A 15,063-nucleotide genomic window follows, 5' to 3' on the forward strand; every position below is an offset into this window, starting at 1 on the left:
GCAAGTGGCTCAAACCTGCCATTCACTCAGCTAACCTCATCACTGGCCAGCATGGGGAAAAGGAAGGAGAACAATCCCCACACTCTCTGCTGGTCCACCTAGTGGGTCAGGGGACAGACCAGAGACCTTCCCCTCTGGTGAGACCCACAGTCCAGGTCAACTCCTCCTGTATCCAATAGGGAGTTGGGGAGGATGGGGGGAAACCCGGGCCCGCCCTCTACTCTGGGTTCCAGCCCAGGGACCTGTAGATCACAGCTGTCTATAGTGTTTTCTGTAACACCTGTGTGACAGATACAACTCCGGGCTACTTCCCCATGGCCTCCTCCCAACACCTTCTGTATCCTCACCACAGGACCTTCCTCCTGAGGCCAGATAGCATTCGTACTCCTCAGTCCTCCAGCAGCATGCCCTCTCACTCTCAGCTCCTTGCACGCCCCGCACTGACTGAAGTGAGGTCCTTTTTAAACCAGGTGCCCTGATTAGCCTGCCTTAATTGATTCTAGCAGCTTCTTAATTGGCTCCAGGTGTCCAAATTAGCCTGTCTGCCTTAATTGATTCCAGCAAGTTCCTGATTGTTCTGGAACTGCCCCTGTTACCTTACCCAGGGAAAAGGGACCTGCTTAACCTGGGGCTAATATATCTGCCTTCTATCACTCTCCTGTAGCTATCTGGCCCGACTCTGTCACAATATTTACATGTATACACATTTGTTTCCCCTTCGATCTTTAAAAGCTGCATACAGGTCCTATGCAATATGTATTTTGTCATCCACCAGACCCTGATGGTGTTCAGAAGTTGTGCAAAAAAACAGTGCTGTAATTGGGATAAGTATGTAAAGATCAAAAAGAAAAGAGAAGTCAATAGTGTTGCTACATGGGTCTGCAGTCTCTCAATAACCCACAAATAGATTGATTATTAATGGTTTGTTTTGCATTAAAGTGTGAATTCAGAGAAGGTGGATTTTTTCTCAATAACCTGTGGGCTAATCCTGCAAACGAGTATCCACAAACATTTATGTACATAAGTATCTTTGGATTGCTCTTCCAGATAAGAACTGTGTCTAACTCTGTCTGTACAGCACCTAGTACAATAAAGCCCTGAATGTAACTGCAGCCTCAATGTGTAATAATAATGTGGGAAACCATTTCTATTACATTAAACAAACAGGTAACAGGTAAAAGTTTCTGCAAGAATTTCTTAAACAGCCAACTTTTTTTAATGAAATGTTGGTTGTTTTAAATACTGTATATCAAAGCACCTAGAGCCAACAATAGGCCATGAAAAAAAGTAAAAATAAATGAAATTATAAAAAAGAAAGAATACACCAACCAGAAGTGTGCACTTTTCATGTCCTTCTCTTACCTCATTTAAGATATGCACTAAAAATTAGGTGAGCAAGGATCAATTTAAATACCTTGAACAAGAGCAGACAAAAAATATAATACCCATGTAGTCTTTGACACTTGTGTTGGTTTTTGTTATTTGTGGCAGGGAGTCTGTGCTATTGTGTCCATTTAGGAATTTGACTGAGACCACCAGCTCATTTCATATAGGCTATGAAGCAGCCAACATATGCTAACTATTTTTGGATTTTACCAATCCAATCTTAATTTGAAAAGGCCAAGAATTCATACAGAAAATCCACAGAAAAAGTGCCAAATATATTGATTCTAGTGCTATATCTGAAGATGACTTTTTCAATGCTAAAGCAGGTTCTTTACTGACACCTCACTCAGCTGTTGAACACTGCCTGGGAGATAACTAGTCCTGGAACTCCCATCAACCTCTGTGTATCTAAGGAGTGGGCTCCTATGTAGTGGAATATGGTTTAGGCACTCCTCATTGTCTAGAGTTTGTAGGAATGTCACTTTATGTCTGGTCAACTTAAAAAAAAGGTGTGGGGGGGGTGTCAAAATTCATTTACCTGGTAAGAAGAAAAGGAGGACTTGTGGCACCTTAGAGACTAACAATTTTATTTGAGCATAAGCTTTCGTGAGCTACAGCTCACTTCATCGGATGCATTCAGTGGAAAATACAGTGGGGAAATTTATATACACGAGAACATGGAACAATGGGTGTTACCATACACACTGTAACAAGAGTGATCAGGTAAGGTGAGCTATTACCAGCAGGAGAGCGGGGGAGGGGGGGGAACCTTTTGTAGTGATAATCAAGGTGGGCCACCTTGATTATCACTACAAAAGGTTTTTTCCCCACTGCTCTCCTGCTGATAATAGCTCACCCTACCTGCAAAAAGAAAAGGAGGACTTGTGGCACCTTAGAGACTCTCATTACAGTGTGTATAGTAACACCCGTTGTTTCATGTTCTCTATGTATATAAATCTCCCCACTGTATTTTCCACTGAATGCATCCGATGAAGTGAGCTGTAGCTCACGAAAGCTTATGCTCAAATAAAATTGTTAGTCTCTAAGGTGCCACAAGTGCTCCTTTTCTTTTTGCGAATACAGACTAACACGGCTGCTACTCTGTTACCTAGTAAGATTATTGAAAGAAAAACTGGGCATAGACCAGGCTGTCATCAGAATTTCTTAGCCTCCTAACATATACAGAGCCTGAATGTGTTCCCACTGGAGGACGTTTGCCATTGACTGTAGTGGGAGCAGGACTAGATCCTCTATGGATAACATTTATCATAATTTACCATAATTCAGTAATAGGCTCTTGTTTTTGTCTGTTAAAAATCAGCTGCTGTTTTTGTCAGGGACAATCCAGAGAATTTTTGTCAGGTTTTAAAAAAAAGTTTATAAAAAAAAAAGCAGGGGAAAATGTTGCTTAGAAAAAATATTATGAAAAAACCACACTTCAGCAGTTGTGTGGGAGCAACAGTTCCAAAAAAATTGTAGGACCCCAATAACAACCAAAGTATTAACCAATCAGAATAAAAAAAAAAAAGGATGAAAACTGAAGTTGTTTATGGCTGTGGCTTTGTATGCATGCCATAGGCTACAGAAAGAGAAGTGACCTGCCCTATCCCAATTAGCCACTTGTCAGAGAGAGAAATGCTTCATCCTTTGTATCTTTTTTTACTTCTGATAAGTGACCTCCTTTGTGTTTTCATATGTGCTGTACAGATGGTTATCTGACTTACTGCCCAACTCAAACACTGCTTAGAAAATCAGTCGATGAACGAAGGGAACCATTTGGCAAATAACATGCTGATGCAGGTGGAGGAAGCAATGATTCACCTTTTCTGAATGTACAATACAGTCTTGGGGATCAGGATTCTACTGTATTAGTTCATGACTTGTCAGCACGCACAGCTCAAACCTGGGCTAGTTTGCAGAGGATAAGCGGGAGGGAAATATGAGATGAAGGTACATGGGGGAGTATGGTAATAGAGTAGGCTGAGAACAAAGGTGGCAAAAGATTTTTTTTTTATGTTTTTGTTATTGTTAGTTATTTGTTTATTGCAAAATCTTTACCCTCAAATTGTCTGCTGTCTGGTCCTGATTCAACAGGGTGCCTAAACTTTAAGTACATGAATAGTGTCACTGAAGTCTGTTGTATTCTTTGAACCAATACTTTCTCTAGTTCAGCGTTGACAAAAGTGAGATCGGGGCTGACAGAAGTCTTCGGGGAGTTTGTTACTGTGCTTAGTTACTTGAGCAAGAATCAGATTACATTAGATTTGTAGAGGACTGGAAAGTGTTTCCTGATGTCAGCCCTAGATATTAGGCTTAGAGAGTTAGAACTCTCAGCTCCCTCTCTAGGGGAAAAGCCAGCTCTGGTTAGACTCATTTACATTAATTATAATCAGAGGGGTAGCCATGTTAGGCTGGATCTGTAAAAGCGGCAAAGAGTCCTGTGGCACCTTATAGACTAGGACTCTTTGCCGCTTTTATTAATTATAATGTTGCTGATGCATAGTTCATACAGTGTGTTGCTTTAGTTGGAATGTGTGTATGTTCTGGTCATATAAGTGACACTAGTTTGTTCCTGTAACTGTACTCATGAACGGGCATAGGAAGCGTGCAAGGTAGGCTCTGTAGTGAGTTGAGTGAGTCATCCTGAATGCACAGGTAGTAGACTCTGGTTTAGGAACAGGACTGAAGTTCCACAAGGGAGGGCAGAGGGCTCTGTTACAGGGTCCTGTGTTGTTCAGATTTCCCCACCTGGAATGGTTCTGCAGGACTGGACTAAGCCAAACTGGTGGCAGTACATGTCACAGCAAGGGCACAATCAGACCAGAGGTGGCAAAGCAGAGTAGAATTTACAACAGGCCTTGTGCAGACCAGTGGCAGCGGAGCTGATGTCACAAAACTGTGTCAGGAAGCAGCACATATGAGTGGAATCTTGTGATATGTCCCCCTGCCCTCCCTGCCCCCCATGGTACAAATGCACTTAGCATGAAGCACTTTTTCCCTGCCGCCTGCTGTAGCTCAGCTCCCTGGAACCAACAGCCTGTGGCCACAGACAAGCACAGATTTCCAGGTCTCCACAGACCTCACCTTCTCTGTGGAGGCTAGTGACAGACACACACCAACCCCAGAGCCCATCTGCCAGCCTCCCTACTGCAATATCCAACCCGTCACTGGGCACTCACAGTAATTATTAGGTTCACTATTCCAAAGGGAATACAACAGCCACAAGCTTGTTTGATTCCACGGAGTATGGAATGGCACATCCCTGTAATCTATTTATAGTGAAAATAGATACAATTTTAACAAAGGTTAAGATTAAAAAGAGGGAAAGCATGCAAAGATAATCACAGGTTACATGTAAAACAAAAGATCTCACACAAAACTTGACTCTAACAGGCTAAAATCCTTGTCTTAAGCAATTTCTCACCTAAAACAACATCCCAGCATCACTAGCCACATGGCCAGGATCCAACTTTCATGAATACAGAAAGCACTGTCCTTTTTTGCTTCCTCAGTGAAGGATAAGAAAAGGGGTTTGTCCTTTTTCCTTCCTTCTAGTAAGCCTTTGAAATGCCCATTTTGATTGGGGCACTCCCAGTTAAGACTCTTCTTTCCCACTGCTTGTTCTCTGGTATGCTCTCGTCTGTTAGTTTCACATTCCCTACCCCTCAAGTCAACCTGTTTTTCCTGTGAACTTCATGTACTTTGGATGGAGCTTCCATGGTGTTGACTTAATTCACATGTCAAAGAAAGATACATACATCTTATCTCCTATCTGGAAGAAACTGGTTTGTCAACTCTGCCTTAATACAGACTTTTAAAGAACATATTTCCAGTATATACACATACACAACTCTTTATATGGGAGTGATACCTACATCTTGCAACAATTTTGAAGATTAGTATGACACAAGCTTTTATTAGACATCTTACAAGACACATTTTGGATAAATACCATGAAAGCAACATGTTGAGGATAGTGAGTTTGTCAGGGTTGATATGAGTTGCTGACACAGAGGAGTGAACTATTTGCCAGTTGACACCAATGGGCCTCTGTGTCACAAACATGGCGGTGCCAACTTCTCTGGACAGGGACAGACAGGCAGAGGAAAGCCCCAGACTCTAATGGAACGAGTGAGTAGGGTTTTAGGTGGGTGGAAACTGCCTTGAACAAGACTTCAGCAGTTCAACAAACCAATTATACTTCAAACTATGGGGTTGGCCATACTTCTGACACAGCAAAACCCATCCAGTCAATGTGCAAAATATATCTGGTTTTTCTTTTGTTTTATCTGGAGAAAACTAAAGGTATGCATAGTTCCCTATTCCCAAGGACTTAAGTGCACTTGCAGAGCTAATGGGGGAGGGTACATTTAATTGTCCAAAGGTAGAAGCAGAAGTACAGCTGTGGGTAGGGGGCTTAAGCCATCATTTTGTTTATTTTGGAAAAGGACCTCCAGACCGATTGATTGCAGTCCTTGTTGCTGCCATTAGCACCTAGCAGAAGAGTTACACAACCTAGCAGTTTTGGAAGCTAAGATAGTTGAGGGCATCACACAAGGAATAAAGACAGCATCAGGAGTTGTGGGGAATCAAGGCGGAAAAAAAGTCAAAACAGGCTGACCTGACTTTGGAATATGTCATAGGGAATAGTAGTAGCTCAGCTGAAGTGAAGTCTAGGTTTAGATAGAGTATTTCTCATGGGATTGGGCGACACCAACCACAAATTTCAGCTCTTTTTGCTAGATCTTGTTTTTCTGGATCCCAGAAAAGATTTACTTCAAAGTTTGAGTTTATTTTGAAATATCTCATCAAATTTTACTACTTAGGTTCCAAAAGATTACAGCTCTGTAAAGCTCTTATTGATAGTTTCAGGCAACAATGACTTATTTCAGAGGTATCTATCACGCATGCTGGGATACCAGTCCATGCAGAGCACTAAAAACAGTACTCACAAACTTAGAATGTGACTGTCACCCATTTAGAACACACTGTGGAAACTGAGCTGTGAACTGATGGAACCTGAGTAAGGATTATTCTTAATGAGATCAAGCCAGGTAAATGTGTCAGCACTTTTTATTTCATGATTGACTCTATTCCCATTGTCAATTAAGTCTGTTACTTTTCAAGTTGATCTCTTGTTGCTTGAGACTCTGCAAGAGTTAGAAAGTGAAGTACTAAAAGATACAGCAAGGAGATCATCTTGACTCTTATTTCCAAAATGTTATCTTCAGGGGTGATCTATTTGAAGGCATAAACATATTTTTCACAAACAATGCACATGCACATTTGACAAAACTCCAGATCACTAGGCCACCTGCCTTTCAAGATGTTTTGTGCTAGACATAAATAATGTTCTTACTGTCCTGTATCACTCCTGGGGGGAGAATATAGTTTTTCCATCATGAAAATAATCAAAACAAGCCCCCACACATGCACATGGCAAAACACGCACTAGACTTGGGCCAGTCACTCATATCTGCACCAAGTGCTTTCCAGACTCATCAAGCCATTCTCTCCTGACTTGAAGGGAACCAGCAACAAAACATTGATGAATACAGCAAGCACTGAACAGCAGTGGCAGCAGCAATGCTGGGCTATGTCACTGGATGTAGATTTCAAACTAGATGGACATTATCTATAGCAGTGGTTCTCAACCAGGGGTACATGTACCCCTGGGGGTACACAGAGGTCTTCCAGGGGGTACATCAATTCATCTAGATATTTGTTTAGTTTTACAACAGGCTACATAAAAGCAACTAGCGAAGTCAGTGCAAACTAAAATTTCATACAGACAAAATGAGAAAATAAGTAATTTTCACTAATCGTGTGCTGTGAGGTTTGTCTTTTTTCTGTCTGATTTTGTAAGCACGTAGTTTTTAAGTGAGGTGAAACTTAGGGTATGCAAGACAAAGGGGTACAGTGGTCTGGAAAGGTTGAGGACCACTGAGCTATTAGACTTTTAGCTTGCATTTGAAATAAGTTCTAGTCTCAGTTCTGACTCAGACTGGTATTTTGATTTATATTAAAGCAAGGTCATACTAAACATATTAGACAATATACCAAATTACACTTAACCAAATACACTTAAAAGCCAAGAGAGTAAAAACGGGAAGCCTAGGGAACAGTAGTTCAAAAACAAACAGCATGTGGAGAAATGCCTTAAGACAATTGCTTCAGCAACAATACTTCATTAACTGAGAGAAAAGGAGAATTAACTAGCTGCCCCAAAAATGGGACAATCACATTTTCAGACTTAACTGCCTATGGAGAGGAGACCAGAAAGAGAGTCCCAGCATGTATGGCAACTTTGACCAGTAATTATAGAGATATTTCTGGCTCCTCTGGATTCTGTGGTTAAGATTCACAGAGCAAAAGATAGTGTGTTTTAGGTTCTGTTGTTCACTGTTACTGTTCTGTGCTGCCAACATTGTGCTCAGTGCACCAGAATGCCCATAAAATCCTTAGGGGGATAAGACCTTAACAGTTCTAGAAACCTTGTTGTTTGGAGAATTATCCCTTGAAAATAAAACAGTGTAACTGTTGGCAGTTATTCACAGACCCAAAGAACAGCAGACACTTCTGACACAGAGGAGATGGGTGGCATCCTGAAGATCCCTTAACTTTTATATAAAAGTCAGTTAATTTTGAGAGGGGCCCCAAGGAATCATTTTACTGACCTTTTCCTAAGCCTACTCCTGTGTGTAGTGGTGTACAGTTGGACAGAAGTTAGTTAAGTTTGATGGGAAGCCTGAAGAATAGCTTTACTGGCTCATCCCAAAATGCTGGCATTGTCCTGGATCACATCCTTCTGCAGAGCTCAGAAATGGAAAGCTGATTTTGTGTTGCTGCTGAACACAACAAACAAGCCACTCATCCGGCCAAAGAGTCAGTCCTTATTGTAAATTTAGGGGGATTTAGTGGACAGAGTGTGATTTAGGGCTAGACTTTTGGCACAGCTGGAGTTTGGGAAGAGATTATGCTCTGCTCCCCATGGTATGCCCAGCCAGCTTCACAGGCCAGGGAAGGTCTGTGGACCCAACTCCTCTGCCCCTCCCCTCTGTGCAAACCTCCAAAAGAGGGGTGTGGAGAGATCACAGGATCTTCAAGATAGGGAAAGCTCTTTTCATATTCTTCCTCCCTCCCTCCTTCCCTAAGGACTCATGCAAGTTCCAGGGATAATCTAGGCCTTATTGTAAAGTAGCTTGAGTGCCAAGTTTTTAAATTTCAAAACCTTTTTAAAAACCTTTATCCAGCCTAGACTGCAGCTGGTTTAAACATTTGCCCTCAACACCCTTTCATCTCCAAACTGAAGTTGGTATTCAGTAAGGTACACCAATGTCCAAATCAATGGGGTTTTTAGACACTTTATCCAGTGCTGAAGAGAAAGGAACAATCTGGAAAAAAGCATAGTGAAGTAAAATAAATTGATAAAATCAGAGGCACAGATGGTTTGACTAGTAAAACCAAAAAAGGAAAGATTAAATGAGTGATAATGAGTCTGTAGAGCAAAGCAGTTTTGTACTTGCCACAAACCCATCTGTAAAAAAAAAAAAAATCTCTTCTGCTTCAGCTATAATTCTAAACAGATGGCTGGTGAGGGAGAAGGTTTATTTTAACCCTTCTTTACTGAATATTTTTCAGGAGTTAAAGGGATGGCAGATAAAAAGTTGCAGCTAAAGGAGAATCATAGAATCATAGAATCATAGAATATCAGGGTTGGAAGGGACCCCAGAAGGTCATCTAGTCCAACCCCCTGCTCAAAGCAGGACCAATTCCCAGTTAAATCATCCCAGCCAGGGCTTTGTCAAGCCTGACCTTAAAAACCTCTAAGGAAGGAGATTCTACCACCTCCCTAGGTAACGCATTCCAGTGTTTCACCACCCTCTTAGTGAAAAAGTTTTTCCTAATATCCAATCTAAACCTCCCCCACTGCAACTTGAGACCATTACTCCTCGTTCTGTCATCTGCTACCATTGAGAACAGTCTAGAGCCATCCTCTTTGGAACCCCCTTTCAGGTAGTTGAAAGCAGCTATCAAATCCCCCCTCATTCTTCTCTTCTGCAGGCTAAACTATCCCAGCTCCCTCAGCCTCTCCTCATAACTCATGTGTTCCAGTCCCCTAATCATTTTTGTTGCCCTTCGCTGGACTCTCTCCAATTTATCCACATCCTTCTTGAAGTGTGGGGCCCAAAACTGGACACAGTACTCCAGATGAGGCCTCACCAATGTCGAATAGAGGGGAATGATCACGTCCCTCGATCTGCTCGCTATGCCCCTACTTATACATCCCAAAATGCCATTGGCCTTCTTGGCAACAAGGGCACACTGCTGACTCATATCCAGCTTCTCATCCACTGTCACCCCTAGGTCCTTTTCCGCAGAACTGCTGCCTAGCCATTCGGTCCCTAGTCTGTAGCTGTGCATTGGGTTCTTCCGTCCTAAGTGCAGGACCCTGCACTTATCCTTATTGAACCTCATCAGATTTCTTTTGGCCCAATCCTCCAATTTGTCTAGGTCCTTCTGTATCCTATCCCTCCCCTCCAGCGTATCTACCACTCCTCCCAGTTTAGTATCATCCGCAAATTTGCTGAGAGTGCAATCCACACCATCCTCCAGATCATTTATGAAGATATTGAACAAAACCGGCCCCAGGACCGACCCTTGGGGCACTCCACTTGATACCAGCTGCCAACTAGACATGGAGCCATTGATCACTACCCGTTGAGCCCGACAATCTAGCCAGCTTTCTACCCACCTTATAGTGCATTCATCCAGCCCATACTTCCTTAACTTGCTGACAAGAATACTGTGGGAGACCGTGTCAAAAGCTTTGCTAAAGTCAAGAAACAATACATCCACTGCTTTCCCTTCATCCACAGAACCAGTAATCTCATCATAAAAGGCGAGAAGTAGGAGCAGGAGGCAAGGTGGGACGAATGGACTGTGCAGAGAGCAAGTATAGCAAGACAAAAAGGGTACATAGCAGGATAACCCTGAAGGAGGGCTGGCCAGCTAGACACTATGCACTGAGCAGCTGCAGTTATGAAGACCAGAGCTGTACTTGTGCCAGATGAGCACAGATAGCTGAAGTTGCATCCTACAGAGTGGGGACTCTGAAGGGGCAGGCCCAGAAGGTGACATGAGATAAGTACGGGAAAAGTTGCAGAGCCAGCTGGCAGAGGAGCCATCTGAATAACAGATTTTTCAGATCAGTGGCAATTCTGAAAAAAATAAAATAAAAACCAAGTTGTGTCAAACCCAGAATGAAATTTTTGGCTAACTGGAGAGTCAGAAAAAGTATTCTGGATCAAAGAAAGTGTTTTATTTAACACAAAAATGAAGTGTTTTGTTTCAATTTCAACCATTTTTGAGTTTGCTTTTTAATAATATTGAAGGAAATTTCTACATGAAAACTGATTTTGAACTGAAAAAAAAATCTGAAATATTTTGTTTCTGGAATGCTAAAAAAAAGGGGGGGCGGTGTTTTCTCCAGTGTGAACAATTCAGCAAAACCCACACAAATTCATGAAATGTTTTTGGTGTTGCCAAATCTACATTTTTGCTGAAAAATATTTGACGAAAAATTTTGCCCAGTGCTAGTTGAGAGCCTCCATGACCAAAGCATTTCCAGTCCTCTGAGAACAGGGGAACCTTTTGATCATTGGGTAGTTCACAATGGGCTATTGAGGTAGTTCATTAGAATTAAAGGGTTAAATTACCCTGGGTAACCATTCAGCCCTTGGGATTTGCCAAGGTGCGTTTTCTCCACAGTCTATGCAGGATGGTGCTGACCACTGAAAATAGGAATAAGAGGCATTTTACAAAATGGATCTTTGTATATGGCCCGCTCTTTCTTGAAGCCCTTAAATTCCAACTGTCTTTGAGAAAGTAGTAGCTCATGATCCCCAGAGGGAATAGGTGCCGAACAATACTGCGATAAGAAAGCCTTTAGATGGGGTGCGGGTAGGCTTGGAGAAGGATCATTTTAAGTCTTGCTGCGCTCATAAATGTCAGGTCCCATGCTAACTATGCTGACACACTGACATCTTAGTTGTTGCGTTTTAGTTTAATTTTAACTTTTATGATTTAAAGGGGGGGAAATGCTGCCTCCAGAGGATCTCCACAGTTAGCAGAGCCAGATGAGATTTGCTGTGCAACTGGGGGTGGGTTTGGAAGGCACGCTAGGTGGCATGCCTGCAGTTTGTGCAAAGGTGGGTGGAGGCAGGGCCAAGCCAAGGAGATTGCATTACTATGTGGAGTGTCCACTTGTCCATCCCAGCACTCCTTGTGGGGTGTACAAGAGCACAGGTCATTGGGCAGAAGTAGCTTCCACGCTGCAGCTACACAGCAGATTGTGTTGGTGGGTGGATTGCTCTAATTCTGGCTTTCTGTGCATCTGCCCATCCCAGTTGCTCAGCCTGGACACTACAGTTGAAACAGAGATTCTGGTTTCTGACCAGCAATATGAGAAATCCCAATTGGGGGCGGGGGGTGGGAAGAGAGAAGGAGGAGCAGCTCAGGGGCAGGACCAAATTGGAACCAAAAAGCCAAGTTTTGAAATTACCTGTGAAACAAAAATTCTGAAACATTTTAATAGTGTCAAAACAATAAAATATTAACTATATCTATCACTGTAGAAGAGTAGACTCACCACTAGCACACACCTCTTCCCTGGGGGTGGCATAGCAGTCTCTCCTCCTCTGACACCCCTCTGCTAACAGCCAGTGCAGCTTTATGGTGGTCTGCCTCTTCTTGTGATTTGGCCCTGTACCTAGGTTACATTTAGTTCCCTGCTCCCGCCCTTCAGGGTGAACAAAGGCCAAATAAAATAAACATAACTTCACCCTTTCCCAGGCTCTGCAGGGTTGTCCTCCTGCTCTTGTGGGAATCCAGGGCTTTCTCACGGGAGACCAGGCTCCAAACTCAGTAATTCTCCTTGTACCTCTCCTGGTGGACCGGTAGGGAAACCTAAACACTCCTCTCCTCTGGATTCCAGTCCAGGGACCCTGTGGTAAGCAGCTACGATCTGCTCCTTCAGACTCCTTGCTGCCTCCCTGGACTTCTTCTATCTTGGCCTTCCTTCAGATTCTTTCCCCTGGGTTTTCCATATGTCTGCCTCCATCTAGGCTTTTCCTCCACTCTAGTAACCAGGAGGGGACTGCAGAGCTCTTCCTTTGCCCCTCTGTACCATTTTCTTCTCATCTGGGCTTGCTCCCTTCATGCTCGCAACCCATCTTCTCCCACAGATAAACTTAATCTTCAGTTGGGCCTGGCCCACCCTCCAGGTGCCCCAAGTGCACTAATTGCTCTATTACATGAGATGTATTCAAGCTAATATTTTGACTTTTATTTTAAAGAGTTTCAACATTAAAATGAACATTTTCAAAATGAAAGGATTCAAAACAATTAGACTTTTTTCCTTTGAAAATTTAGTTAAGATCCACACATTCTCAAGAAACATTTCAATTTCAACAAAACTGCATTTCCTGATCCATTCAAAAATTTTCAACTAAACTTACTACAATGAGGATTTGGTCCCCAGAGGAAAAAGGAATAGTTCATTATTTTTATTTAGATAGGTGTATGATAAAGCAGAAATATGAATTCTCTAGCTGCACTCTTATTTGCTGCTGATGTTCTAATCTTAAAATTAAAGTTTTGATGATCTCGGAATGAATACACTATGTAACAAAGTTTTGGTTTTGCTCCTGGGCTTCTGGCCAAACCTTAGAGGAGCTATCATGGCTTCCCAGTCAGACACACAATCCCGCTAGGAATAGAGACCTATCAGTCATGAGGTCATACAAATTTTGTGTTCCAGTTCTCAGAACCACATTTAGCATTCCCTTACATGTTTTCTGCTCATTTAGTACACCAGAACAATAGCCCATTGTTTTATTTACTATGAATTATAGTCTTGGACATACAAGGAACATTCTGTTTCAACTAAAGTTTTTATGAAAGTTTATTAAAACAAAACAGAAAGAAGAAAAAAGGAAAAGAAAATGAACAGGTATATCACAGGCTGATGTCCTTACAGTAAATTAAAACCACTCTTGACTGATGGATTCCTATAACAGTGTCCATTCCAACAGCCTCAATATATTTTAATGAAATTTCAAATCCAGCCCCCATTTTATAAAAATAGTATTGTTAAAGTATGAGAAAATGATCAGCTTTGCCTTGGACTATTTCCCCTCCCCCTTCAAAAGAAACACAATTTTATTAAAGCTGTAAAAATGTTTAGGCAGCAGGGACATGGTTTCCTATGATGAATAACCCTAGTCACCAGGTGAAGAGACTTCGATGTTGCAATTCAGTTAATCAGTTCACACCTTCAGTAGTGATGGACAAAACCCAGAACGTTTAAAAGTTTGGTTTGGTAAAGAACCTTGAAGTTCCTGAAGTTTATCTGAATCAGTTTGCTACACAAAATCGGGCTCAAGCCTCCAGAAAACAGGCTGTTTCCCAAGCATTCCAGCAAGAGAAACATGATCCAGCAGTTACGGTATGGGACTAAGAGTCAGAAGAGCAGAGGTATATCTCCAGCACTGCCATCAACTTGCTGTGTGACATTAAGCAAGTCACTTAACCTCTCTAGGCATCTGTTTCCACACTTACAAAGTGTGGTAATAATACTTATAATTTAGCTATACTGATACAGCCTTCCTTACCACACTTTGTGAACATTAATGAATTTGTCCTCAAAATGTCCCTGTGAGGTACAGAAATATTATCCCCATTTACCAGAGGGGGCACAAAGTGATGAACTGATTTGCCCACAATCACACAGGAAGTCTGTAGCAGAGTCAGGAAGAGAACTCAAGTCACCTTAGTCACAATCTAGTGCTTTAACCACAAGGCCATCCTGCCTCAATTCACTCGTGCTTCTTAATCACTAGCACATCATATGACAGTAAGTACAAGAGGAGTATAAATTATTGTTATAACTTCCAGTTTTTCCTCATGTGGCTGGAAATATGAGATCAGCCTCTCAGACTATTTCAGTGCTTTCAATTCTGGCCCCATCTATATTCAGGAAGTAAAGAGATGGAAGTATATTGGGGGTAGGAGGATGGGAAAGGATGGAACAAAACAAAACAAAACAAAACAAAACAACAAAAACCCTCTTCATTTCAAAAGATGGGCAAAGATATGGGTTGGATTCAGTTTCAACTAGCCCAAACTTGTGGGGGTTTTATTAAGGCAAAAAACTCACTGACCTCCAAATTGAGGTCCAATATCAATAACTATTTGAGAAAGGCTTACCTTTTTCATCTGGGATTATTTCTTTGTGTACCATACGCTCTCTTTGTACTACAACATCTAGTAAAAACAAAACGTGAGAATTACTTTTGGAGTTGACATTATTAACTGCAAGATTAAACCCCTCTCCCCCTAATACCAGATGGAATATTAGCTCTTACCACATTTGCACATTTTTTATTTTACTGAATACATAGATCTTGCTGCAGATTTGTTTGTTTTTAGTATTTTTATGTTGGCAGCAGCAAAGAAAAAACTGTCAACTTCAAAGGTCTCTCATTAGTCAAGCAGCAGTAGCAGTATCAGAATCCGATGGGATTAGTCATGTTTCTTAATGGCCTCATCTACACTTGCACACTTTGTAGCTATAATTCCACCCTCTAGCAAAAGGCAGAAGTGGAGAAAGCTACA

Source organism: Lepidochelys kempii, chromosome 4, assembly GCF_965140285.1.
Source record: "Lepidochelys kempii isolate rLepKem1 chromosome 4, rLepKem1.hap1, whole genome shotgun sequence".
NCBI classification, from domain to species: domain Eukaryota; kingdom Metazoa; phylum Chordata; order Testudines; family Cheloniidae; genus Lepidochelys; species Lepidochelys kempii.